This window comes from Petaurus breviceps, unplaced genomic scaffold (assembly GCF_028583685.1).
Source record: "Petaurus breviceps papuanus isolate PSGF00001 unplaced genomic scaffold, PetGlider_PUasm1.0 191, whole genome shotgun sequence".
Lineage (NCBI taxonomy): Eukaryota > Metazoa > Chordata > Mammalia > Diprotodontia > Petauridae > Petaurus > Petaurus breviceps.
This window is the reverse complement of record NW_027185811.1, coordinates 3,525,400-3,538,349: the sequence shown is the minus strand read 5'-3', so window position 1 is coordinate 3,538,349 and position 12,950 is coordinate 3,525,400.

The window sequence follows — 12,950 nt, the reverse complement described above, 5'->3', positions numbered from 1 at the left end:
TCCACTGTGCCACCTAGCTGCCCTTCTTATCTGTTACTTAGCTCCAAATGTTCAATGGTCCTTCTTCCCTTTTTTTCTCGGTATCATATTCTTCAGCCCTCCATTCTCTTCTTCAGATCCTTTTTCTTCTTTGCCTTTACCTTAAAGCTTTTCTAGTTTTAAAAACAGAACACATCATTCTCTCAAATCCAATGATGTCTTAATAATAATAGCTAGCATTTATATATCACTTTAAGATTTGCTAAGTGTTTTTTACAAATATCTCATTTTATCCCCACAACCATCCTGAAAAGTAGGTGCCATTATTCTCCCCATTTTGCAAATAAGAAAACTGAGAAAGACAGAAATCAAGCAACTTTCCCAGGGTCACATGGCTAGTAAATATCTAAGGCTGAACTCGAATTCCAGTCTTCCTGACTTTAGGCTGTAGCTCTCCATTCACTGCTCCATCTAGCTGCCTGTTCAGTCTTTAACTTACTTGACCTCTTTGCAATATTTGACACAGTTGCTCTTCCCTTCCACCTTGATATTTTTTCCCTGTTTGGTTTTCAAGACACTTCACTGTCCTAGTTCCCCTCTTACTTGCTGGCTTCTAACTCTTCAATCAATAGAGGGTATGGCCAGAAGGAACATGAGTACCAAGCAACATCAAAGGTCTTTGTTTGGGCTTTGAAGTTGCTGATATCAACACTGTTACCACAACTAGGACTCTGATGGTCTCTCCTTGATTCAGTGTGAAAAGTATCAAAAGTATACTTACCGGAATGAAAAAAAAATGGACATTTAATGAACAAAAGATTTTCAAGTTTTTGAAAAAAAAAAAACCACCAGAACTTAAGAGGAAAATTTGCTATAATATCCAGAAGAAATATGAGGAAAATATTAAAGACCAATTATAAGGGACTCAATAAGGTCGTAAACATGTGAAAATAATTGTAGTAATCTTATGATTCATCATTGTTTGAGTAGTTTAAAAGAAAGGCTTGGGCTGAACTGAGTATGATGGGGTGATTCTAAAAAAATAAAACTGTGTAGGGAGAGATAAAAAAGAATAAATATCTCATACAAATGAGGCACAAAAGGAAAAAATTGATCCAGAAAAAGCTAGTAGGGTGGCAGGTAGGTAGTGCTGGAATCTTACTCTCATTGGGAATGGGTTAAAGAGGGAACTATATCTATATATTTAAGTATATAAAAGTCTTCTAAATTCAGAAAGAAATAAGGGAAAGGGGATAGGGTGGGTGAGAGGATAAAAGGGGGACTCTTAGAGGAGTGGGTAAGTTAAGGAATAGGAGGGTAAGGTAGCAAGTAGAAATGAAGCAGAGAAGAGAGGAGGAATAGTGTAAATAGGGTGAGAAGAATAGTGAGGAAAAATAGGAAGAAGGAAAATACACAAGTAATTGTAGCTTAGAATGTAAATGGGATGAATTTACTCATAAAATGGAAATGGATAATCAATTAAAAATTTGAATTCAACAGTATGTTGCTTTTAGGAAACACAAAAATGAGAGATACACACAAAGATAAAATAAAGGACAGGAATAGAATTTAGTATATAAAAATGCAGGGATAGTAATCTTGATCTCAGATGAAGCTGAAGTAGATTTAATAAAAAGTGAAAAATAGAGAAACTATACCATATGTCAGCAATATTATTCAATACTGTTTTAGATCATTTAAAATACCTAGACAATGTAAAATACTTTAGCCAAAATAGACACAGGAACTATATGAACATAAACATAAAACACTTTTAATGCAAATAAACTCATATCTAAATAACTGAAGTAATATTTATTGTTCATGGGTAGGTAAAGCCAATATAATGTTAAAATGACAATTTTACCTAACTAATCTATTTATTCAATGTCATCCCAATTAAATTACTAAAAAATTTACTGAATTAGAAAAAATAACAACAAAGTTCATTCAGAGGAGCAAAAAGTCAGGAACTTCAAAGAAACTGGGAAAAAAATATAAAGGAAGTCAATTCAGCAATATCAGATCTTAAATTATATTACAAGGGAGAACATTGTTAAAGTATAAAAAGGATAATTTTGATTATTTTAAATTAAAATGTTCTTGTGTAAATAAAACTTATATAGCCAAATGCAAAAAAATTGGGGAAAAAACTTTCATAGATAATCTCTCAGATAGGATGTGATTGGGTTGGAATATTGCTGTGGTGTAGGAAATGATGAGCTGGTTGATTTAGAAAAGCATGGAAAGACATGGACCTACAAAGGAAGATGCTATCCACCTTGAGAGAAACAGATAACATGTGGAAATAAGCATAGTACGATCTTACATATATGTGTATGACTGTATATTCTTACATATGTATGTTTATAGCTATCTATGTATATATATCCACACTTAATTGTAACCTTCTTTAGGGTGGGGAGAGAAGGGAAAAAATAAAAATTATATGCAGAGAACAAAAACAAAACCAAGAAGGAAGCAAATTTGGGCAGTTTTGAAAACAATATGCAGTATTTATTATATAGGTTTTCTTGAAATGGAAATTTATTTATTTGAAGAGTAATTTAAGTAGTAATTTATTGTTGTATATTGAATCCTCTCTTATGGTCTGTTATGTATAAGGCATTGTTGTTTTTCTTTCCTCATTTTGTATTTAAGTTTAAAATGTTTTAAATTACCAATAAAATTATATTTATCCTTGGTACTCATTAGTGTACTGTGGATGACAGAGTCATGGCTAATGTAGATCTGAGCTGTACCCTTCAGTCTGGCCTATAAAAAAAGGAAGCAGAAAGATCTGAAGAGAGTTGGGAGAGATGCAGATTAGAGAGAAGGTACATAAAGAGGCACACTTGGGTCCCAAAGTGGGGGCAGCTTGCTTCTCAGAGCATATCTCCCCCAGGAAACACTCAGCCCCAGAGATGGCAGAAGTAAGAAACAGTAGCTGAATAAGGAGCCACTTGGCCCCTGGAGAGGAGAGGAGTTCTTGCATAATGATGCATTCCCAGACCAAGCAAGAGTCACGAATCAGTAAGAATTCATTTCGTAACAGGGAGAAGCAAACCAGCCTCTTACCTTCTAATATTACTGTAATAATTGTGAATGTCCAAGGGAAGGGGACTGACCTCCCCTCCTCCCCCCAATAACCTCAGCTCGTTCCCACTTTGGAGAAGCTTTAACCACAGGGAAAGTGCTTTAAGCCTGGGGATTGTATTCCTGAGAGATGTTAATGTAAAAACAAAGGAAAGGAATAGGTTGCTAATTTCTGTGCTGGGGAAGCTATTTTGGTCAAGCAGGTACTTCAGTAGGAAAACTCCCAACAACTTAAAGCAGAAAGGCAACCCAAACCAATCAGCACTACCGTAGGACTGAAGCTTTCAGAACTAACAGGCAGCTTTCTCTGCAATTCAGGTTTATGGGGAGATACCTAAGTGTGGGTTCAGAAGGAGCTGAATGTATTCTAGCAAAGTTACCTCGATACCTTTTTGTGAGGTGGGGCTCACCACAAAAAACGGGGAAAAGTTGTTTTCACTATTTGTAGAATTGGCTATATGTCCTGTTAAGTGAAAAGAAACCAGTCCAATGTATTTGACATACATTGTTAGTCTGCCTGCTTTCATGGGAAATGAGACCCTATTGCCTTTTCTTTACACTTTTTTCTTTTTAAACTTTTAAAATTACAAATAGAAAATAATCAACAAACGAACACTTTCCTACACAAAGGCCAGAAAATGGGTATTGTACATGCAACCATGAGTCCATAATGATAAAAGTCTGTCCTTTCAATGTGCATTTAGTTTAGTTACTACTGCTTGTTTGTGTCCCTTTATGAACCATTTTTTGGTCTTCTTTGTGTATTTTTCAAATATATGTCTGAAGTTTTTTAAATGGGTATATCTCAAGTTTCTTTCTTGCTTCTTCCTCTCCTTTTCTTTCCTTCCTTTGTCTTCCCTTTTATTCACTTAGTCATTCTCTCTCAACTTAGAATAACTTTAGTAAAAATTCTACAACATTTGGTACAAAGGTAATCTCCCTGGGTCCAAACTATTCCTCTGAAACAGGAACCAGCAAGATCTTGGTTAAATACTCATTTGGGATTATGGGAGTAGCAATTCACTCAAACATACTCCAAGACAAATTAACTAACCAAAGTAAAGAGCTGCAGGGGAGGAATTACAATTACACATAAACAGAAAAGACCCATTACTTTGGTTTGTCTTAAGGATGAATTAAAATGGTTTTGTGCTTTATCTGAGCCTAGGTTTTGCATGTCATATAAGCTTGACAGGGTTCTTAATTTGGCATCTTTGAGTAAACACAGGTGTTGATCATCTGTTCTGTTATTTGTGTTACTATTTCTAACAGTGATTGTAGGTATGAGTTGTTTGGCTAAGGAAGAAACCTTGGATAGGAAGCTATACTCTTTCCTGGTTTCTCTGTTAGAACATCTCATGGTCAAGACTTTCCTTTTAGTCAATATTCTCACTACTCCCCTGCATAGGGGATCTTTCAAAACTGCTCTGAGAAAGACACTGGAAAGGGAAGTTGACTGAGACCACTACCTCGTAAAGGGTTAATTCCCACTCACTAATCAAACCTCCTTTCACCAGAAGACTGCTGATGCATCCTATGTCCAGGATGGCCCAGGTTCATTTATTCTTCTCTGCTTTGGTGGAGCTTCAATAATCTATATCAATATCTTCTCACTTGTTCAGCCCCTATCTTATAGTCTAATCAATTAGAAAGAGAATCTATTTCTCTCTCTTCCTATGTGTCCTTGGCCTACCAAAGTCTTTCTCTCGTCATCTTGACATTTAATCCTTTAGGGACACACACACACATATGCATGCACAATGAACAATATCTTTAAGAACCTAATTTCTTCTGTAAACACATGCCAAATATAGAAAATGAACAAAGCCTTAATCAAATGAATATTAGAGACAGAGGCTTAGTGTGAGACAGCAATATACAGGACAAGGAAGTAAGCCTTTTGATTCTCAGTAATAGGGATAGCATGGTAGATAGGACCAGCATTTTCCTAACATATCTTCCCTGACTTCCCTAGCTTCTCTGATACAGCTTCTTCCTGCCAAAATTATGCCACTTGAATGGTCACAGCTTCTGTGATACAGCTGTGTTTCCTCATAGTTCAGTTATACCTTGTTCTCAGAGTCTTGCTACTGGTTAAGTGATCAGTAAAAGTATTAGTAAGTGGGGCAGTGGCATTGGAAGGCTTCCCAACACAGCAACCCTCCCATCCTTGCCTGTTCTTCCTCTGTCAGGCTGTTGACTGAAGCCACTTAGAACCTTTTTACTGCCTTCAAGTTTTCTAACTTCCACCCAGTTATTGTCTTCCATTCCTAAAATGAGTTAAGAAAATAGGAAAAAATAGGGGGTGGCTAGGTGGCGCAGTGAATAGAGCACCGGCCCTGGAGTCAGGAGGACCTGAGTTCAAATCTGACCTCAAACACTTAACACAAAAAAACTAGCTGTGTGACCTTGGGCAAGTCACTTAACCTCCCTCCCTCCAAAAAAAGAAAAAGAAAAATAGAAAAATACATTTGTTCTTCACTTCCCTATTGAACTCCATAACACCCTTTTAATGTGCTAAACCTCCTAAGGAAAACTAACAGCATTTAATTCAATCTAATTCAAAATTTGTTGGATCAATAAACATCTTTAGGCTGATGAACAAAAAATAAACATAAAAGTTAAGAATGTTACATTGTGGTCAAATCTGTTACCCATCATAGTTTGTCACTGGCTGGTTAATGTCTTGGTTTGATGTTTTTATTCTACCATGCATGTTTCCTGTATATACAATCCTATATTTGCAGTTTTTTAGAGTTAGCAGGAGCCATGCAACATAATTTTACACAATGAAACTGAATCCCAAGAATGATTTGTCCAACTCCAAGGGACTCATGATGGAGAAGGCTATTCACATGCAAAGAAAGAACTACAGAGTCTGAATGCAGATTGAAGCAAACTACATGCTCTCTCTCTTTTGTGTTTTGTTCCTTCTTTCTCACTGTTCACTCCATTGGTTATAATTCTTCTTTACAATTAGACTAATGTTTAATATGAAGGTATTTGTAGAACCTATATTGGATTGCATGCCACCATGGCGGGGAGCGGGGAAGGAGAGAAAGGAGGAGAAAATTTGGAACTCAAAGGATTATGGAACTGAATGTTGTAAACTAAACTGGAAATTTTTTTTAAAAGAATGATTTGTTCAAGTGTTATCTATCTTAGATTATAAACTCCAAATAGTACAGACCCTAAAATGTCTGGTATGACATCATTTAAGACTCAATAAGTTCTTTTATGCCAGGGTGATAATGATCCGTGATTTGCTGTTTCTCTTTTGGCTAATCACAACATCCCTATGCCTCCATTTTCTCTCCTATAAAATTGGGGCAATAACTTGCCTATCTTTGTTTTACATGTAACACTTTCTTTTTTTCAAAGCAATCGGGGTTAAGTAACTTGCTCAAGGTTACACGGCCAGTTATTTCTGGGTGTGGTGCTGAGTATCTGAGCCCAGATTTGATCCAGGTCATCCCAACACTGGAGCCGGTGCTCTTACTCGCTGAGCCATCTGGCCACCCCTAAGCAATCGGGGTTAAGTAACTTGCTCAAGGTTACACGGCCAGGTGTTTCTGGGTGGGTGCTAAGTGTCTGAGCCCAGGATTCGATCTCCAGGTCTTCTCAACACTGGAGCCGGTGCTCTTACTCACCGTGCTACATGTAACACTTTCTAATAGTGGGTATATGTGCTTCTAGTAGTATGTAGGGTATATGGAGGCTTGATGAGCCAGAGAAATAGTTATCCTCTCTTGTCAGGCCTCCATTTTTAGGAGAGCATAGTGTTCCCAGCTCTTCCCTTCAAGTCCAACTTTCTTTCTAGTCACTGCCCTTGGCTCTACCATTCTGGGGAAGGATTTCCATTAAACCAGGAGAAAAGAACAAAGGTATTGAAGGTACCTAAAGCAACTGGTTTCAGAAGAAATTAACTCCAACCATCTCCTCTTGACCCCAGGACTTCCAAAGGCTAAATTATGCTGAGGTTTCTTTTGGTCTGGATATACTTGGTCTTTCTCTGCTTTGGAGAAGTTATACAGTATAAATCAGTAAAAACCTCTTTTCAGTCTAGCTCCAATCCCCAAAGCTGGTAATGTTCCCAGTGGTTAGGTAAATCTATCTTCTGGGATACATAGCCACCCATCTGCCTCTAAGGACACACAAAAATCTCCATTATAATAATGACCATGTGGTCTTAAGGAAAGTGGTTTATTTTAAACAGTGTGGCAAAACTGGAAAGTAAGCAGGCTCTTAATTACTAACATTGATTTATCCTTCCCTAAACAGAGATCAAAAACATTCACGGGGGTTGGGAGGGAGAGGCAGAAGATAGGAGTGTAAAATTTGGGGCAGCTAGGTGGCACAGTGAATAGAGCACTGGTCCTGGAGTCAGGAGGACCCAAGTTCAAATCCAGCCTCAGACACTTAAAACAAAAAACTAGCCTGTGACCTTGGGAAAGTCATTTAACCCCAATTGCCCTACCTTCCCCCCTCCAAAAAAAAAAAAAAGAAGTGTAAAATTCCCTGTGTTCTTTCTTCACAGCTTAATGTGCAAAGGAGTCTACATCAATCTGTCTGGCTTACAGTCAGCCCCAGTCACCCAGCTCTGACATCCTTCTCTCCTTTCTCCTCACAGCATCATGCCTGAAACTGCTTCAGTTTGGAGACTGTAGCATGAATAAATGGTAGCTCCTGCCTCTCCACACTGCACTTTCCTTCTCTGTCATGGTGGTGCTGAAAGCTTCTCCCACCTGATGCTGCTGGGGCTCTTGGATGGCCTACCATTAGCATGCTTGCTTACTTTTCAAGAGAATTCAGCCCTCCCTTCTCCTTTAACATGATGAGGAATGAGACTCTCCTTTCAGACGCAATCATAAACCCTGTTAGTCCTTGAGTCTCTTCTCTCTATATACTACTTCACTCGGTGATTTTATCAGCTCCCATGGACAACTGCCATTTCTATGTTGATGATCCACAACTCTAACTATCTTGCCCCAACCTCTCTGTTGACCTCCAATTTCCTTTCTCCAGTTGCCTTTTAGAGTCTTGACCTGGATGTCTAGTGGACATCTTAAACAAAACATGTTCAAAATAGAACTCATTATTTTTCCCCTTAAACTCTCCCCTGCATAACACATCTCCTACCTACCCTATTATATAAATGGCAACACCACCCTCCCAGTTCCTTAGACTCACAACATAAGAATCATTCCAGATTCCTCACTATCTCTTACTCCCCCATATCCAATCTGCGGCCAAGGCCTGTTGATTTCACCTTTGCAACATATCTCAAATATGCCCTCTTCTCTCCTCTGATATTGCTACCATCTTGTGCATACCCTAGTTACATTATGCCTGGATTACTGCAATAGCCTGTTGGTGAGTCTGCCTGCCTCAAGTCTCTCCCCACTCCATCCTCCATTCAATCACTAAAATGATTTTTCTAAAGCACAGGTCCAAGCACGTCAACCCCCCTATTCAATAAACTCTAGTGGCTGCCTTTCACTTCCATGATCAAATTTGGCATTCAAAGCTCTTTATAACCCAGCCCCCTCCAACCTTCCAGTCTTCTTCTACCTTACTCCCTGACATGTACTCCTCAACTCAGTGATACTGACTTCTTGGCTGTTTCTTGAACAACACATTCCATTTCTTAGTTCTTGACATTTTATCTAGTTGTCCCCTGTCCCTGGAATATCTCCCTACTCAACTGTACCTTAAAGTTTGTGGGAGGGGCAGGGGACAGGGCCCTAGGCCACAAGTTACATGGCAACCTCATGAAAGAATGTTCCAAATTAGTAGTGTCAGGTTCAAATAAAAATGGAGCTACGTATTGACTTAGAAAACCACATATGAACATTATCTATATTCTGTTGTATTTTTATTTATTTTTGTTGACAACTTCCCAATTACATTTTGTTCTGGGTCAATCAGCTATTTGAGTATGGCCTTCATGCTGCCTATTTGACACCTCTACTCTAAATCACTAGTAATAAGAGAAATGCAAATCAAAGCAATTCTGAAGTTTCACTTCACATCCTACAAATTGGCAAAATTGACAAAAAATGCCGATGGTCAAACTTGGAGGGGTTGTAGAATGATAAGTATATTAATACATTATTGGTTGAACTGTGAAATGGGGCAACTATTTTGGAAAGCAATTTGGATTGCAAATAAAGTTGCTAAAATGTTTATTCCTTGAAATCAGAGACTCCATTACTAAGCTTACACCCCAAAAAATGTCCCTCAAATTCATTTAGTCTAACTCTCATTTTATAGGTGAGGAAACTGAAAGCTAAGAAGGACATGTGACTTACTCAAGATCCTAAAAGTAGTACGAGGTAGAGACAAGATTTGAACCCAGATCCTCCAACTCCAAATCTAGCTCTTTTACCCCTCCCACACTAATTCTAGGCACTGTCATCCTTCCAGCCATTCAGGTTCTCAACCTTGGAATCATCATGTATTGTCCCTATTTATGTTACTCACCATATCCAATTGGCTGCCAAGCTTTGTTGATTTTGCCTTCATAACATCTCACAAGTACAATTATTATCTCTACTTGTACAGACATTACCCTCATCCAGGCCCTCATCACTTGTGTAAAACTTCCAATCTCTCTCCTCTCTAATCCTTCTCCATATAGCTGACAAAATAATTTTTCTAAAGAACAGGTCTGACCATGCTCCTTTTCCTGAAAACCTTCAGTGGCTCTCTGTTTTCTCTAGGTGAAATTACAAACTCCCTACTTCTTTAAATCCTTTAACAATCTAGTAGTCTGCATTTCCAGACTTATTTTACATTACTCCCTTTCATGTACCTTATTTTCCAACCAAATTGACCTATCTGCTGGTCCCTGAACTTGACATTCCATCTCCTATAGCCCCTTCCCATGTTTTGCATAGGCTGTCTCTCATGCCTGGAATGCATCCATACCCAAATCTGCCTCTTAGGATTTTTAGCTTTTGGAGGGTGGAGTCAAGAAGCAGGATTTTTAGCTTTCTCCAAGTCTCCATTTGGAATAAAAATGTTTAAATGATAAGGGTGGCTAGGTGGCACAGTGAATAGAGCACCGGCCCTGGAGTCAGGAGGACCTGAGTTCAAATGCAGCCTCAGACACTTAACACTTACTAGCTGTGTGACCTTGGGCAAGTCACTTAACCCCAATTGCCCTGCCTTCCCCCCTCCAAAAAGCAAAAAACAAACCAAAAAAATTTTTTATGATGAAGAGGTTTTGCACATGCTGAATTTAAGTTGTCTGTCAGATGTCTGGTTTGAAATGTCCAATAGGTATTTGGAGATGGGAGAATAGAGGTCAGGAGAGAGGTTAAGGCTGGATAAACAGATCCGAGAATCATCTGCATAGAGACGATCCCATGGATGATAATGAGATCACCAAATAACATAGTAAAAAGAGAAAAGTAAAGAAGATAGAGCACAGAGACTTGGGGGACATTCACAGTTACTGGACATGATCTGGATGAAAAACCAGCAAAAGACACTAAGACAGAGCAGCTGGCCAGGTTGGAAGAAAACCAGGAAAGAACAATGAAAACCTTATCAATGTCCTTCAGAAAACGTGGCACCTAGAATTAAACTAAATCCTTCTCCCAATATGTCCTAAGGCGGAGTACACAAGGATTATCTCCTCTCTATTTCTAGAAACCAAGTGGCTCCTAATACAAGATTGCATTAGTTTTTCTGACTCCTACACACACACACACACACACACACACACAAACACACACTTCATAGTGAGCCTGCAATCTACTAAAACTCCCAACTCCTTTTGAGAAAAAACTGCTATGTCCTCCTTCTCTTGCACTTAATTCTGAATTTAATAACTATCCCCCCAAAAGGAGAATATTTCCATATACCAAGTGGAACAAAAAAAAAAAGAGTATTACACATGAAACCAGGAATCATGATCACACAAGTTTGCTTTAAAAAAAAAGTATAATGGAGGTCAGCCAATGACCCTTATGAGCTTACACAGGCTGGGGACCAGCTTCAAGGAAAATCATGATAACATGTAATAGAAATGCCTTCTAGAGATTTTTGAGCATGTGAAGACATCATGTAACTGGTTCTGGTCTATATCCACCACATCCACATGGTGGATAGTAGATTGTTTAATTGGCTGTAGTTATGGAAAGGGAACTTGGAGTTCTGTCAAAAGGTTTTTGTTGACCTCAGCCCTTTCCTTTCTTGATTTCAAACTGCAATCTCCCCTCCCTCTGCCTTTGGTTTGACTCCTCTGCTGATGGTGTCTGATGAGAGATGCTACTGTAAGGCCCCATGAATACCGGCCTCAGTTCTTTTTCTACCCCTACATTCGTTCTCTTGTTTTAGGCAAAGATGATTCATTCAAATGCTCCCACCTTTGAGTTTCAAAAGGTCAGGTGACAGAGCCTCCAGGATTTAAGGAGTTCACCAGTCTGGATGTTTCCAATTTCACATTGGGGAGTTGAATCCATGTTAGGTTTTGCACCCAGACTAGCATCAATGGCTAGAGTTACAAGCAGGATAAACCTTGAGGATCTAGCCCAGTAGTATCAAAGATGAGGAACCATTTGACAGGGATATTGAATTTTGATTCAACTGTGATGGGACTTATTCTATGCAAAAACTATGTTAGGTTTGAGTCTATTCTCTCCAGAGACTGATGTGGTATAGGGGAGAATCTGCCCTTGAGATTTGGGGGGAGGGAATGTTTATACTTCTTTCTGTATCATTGAAATAAATATCCCTTTGTAAAAACTAACATATTAATTGGTTAAATGGAATCGGGCATCTCACATCTGACAACTAATAGTAAAGGAAATATACCTGGAACAAGGGCTTGAGCCTTTGGAGTACCTTTGGAACCTGACAGGGAGAGGTATGTGGCCTGGCTTTAAAATTATATGGTTAGAAAGAGTATTTGCTATAAAAGCATATAATAAATTCAACCTGCTATTTTCAAAGCTCTCCTGTCAGTTTCTTTCTGAATTTCCTTTTGTTCTATGCACTTTAAAAAATGCTTCAATGACCTTTTCTTCCCCTGTGTTTTTTGTTTTTGCATACATACTCTCACTAGCTCTTTTCTCCTACACAAATTAAAAGACAAAGTCCTTGTAACAAATAATCAAAGTCAAGCCAAACAAATCTCTACATCCACTGTGCCCAAAATGTATGTCCCGTTGTGCACCTCTCTTTCAGAAGGTGGGTAGCATGCTTCATCATGAAGCCTCTGGAGTTGTGGGTGGTCATTCTAAAAATCAGAGTTCTTAAATCTTTCAAAATTGTTTTTCTTTACAATGTTATTATCCTTGTATAAACTGTTTTCTCAGTTCTGTTCACTCTACTCTTAGTTCATGCAAGTTTTCCCAGATTTTTAAGAAAGCATCCCTTTTGTCATATCTTAAGACCATCTTGTACTTCTGAAGTTTACTTTTTTTTTTCTTTTTGGAGGGCAATTGGGGTTAAGTGACTTGGCCAGGGTCACACGGCTAGTTTTTGTGTTAAGTGTCTGAGGCCATATTTGAACTTAGGTCCTCCTGACTCCAGGGCCTGTGCTCTATTCACTGCACCACCTAGCCGCCCTGTGAAGTTTACTTTTTAACCCATTGTATGACTTTACATTTATCGCTATTAAATGTCATATAATTTGTTTCATTTTGAAGTCAAGATCTTTTTAGGTCCTGATCCTGCCATGTAGTATGTTAGATAAGTGTCCTAGCTTTGTGTCATGTGAAAATTTGATAAGCATGTGTTTTATGCCTATGTCATTGATGGAATCACAGATCTAGATTATGTTACTAGAGAGAAAGAAAGGAAGGAAGGAAGGAAGGGAGAAAGAAAGAAAGAAAGAAAGAAAGAAAGAAAGAAAGAAAGAAAGA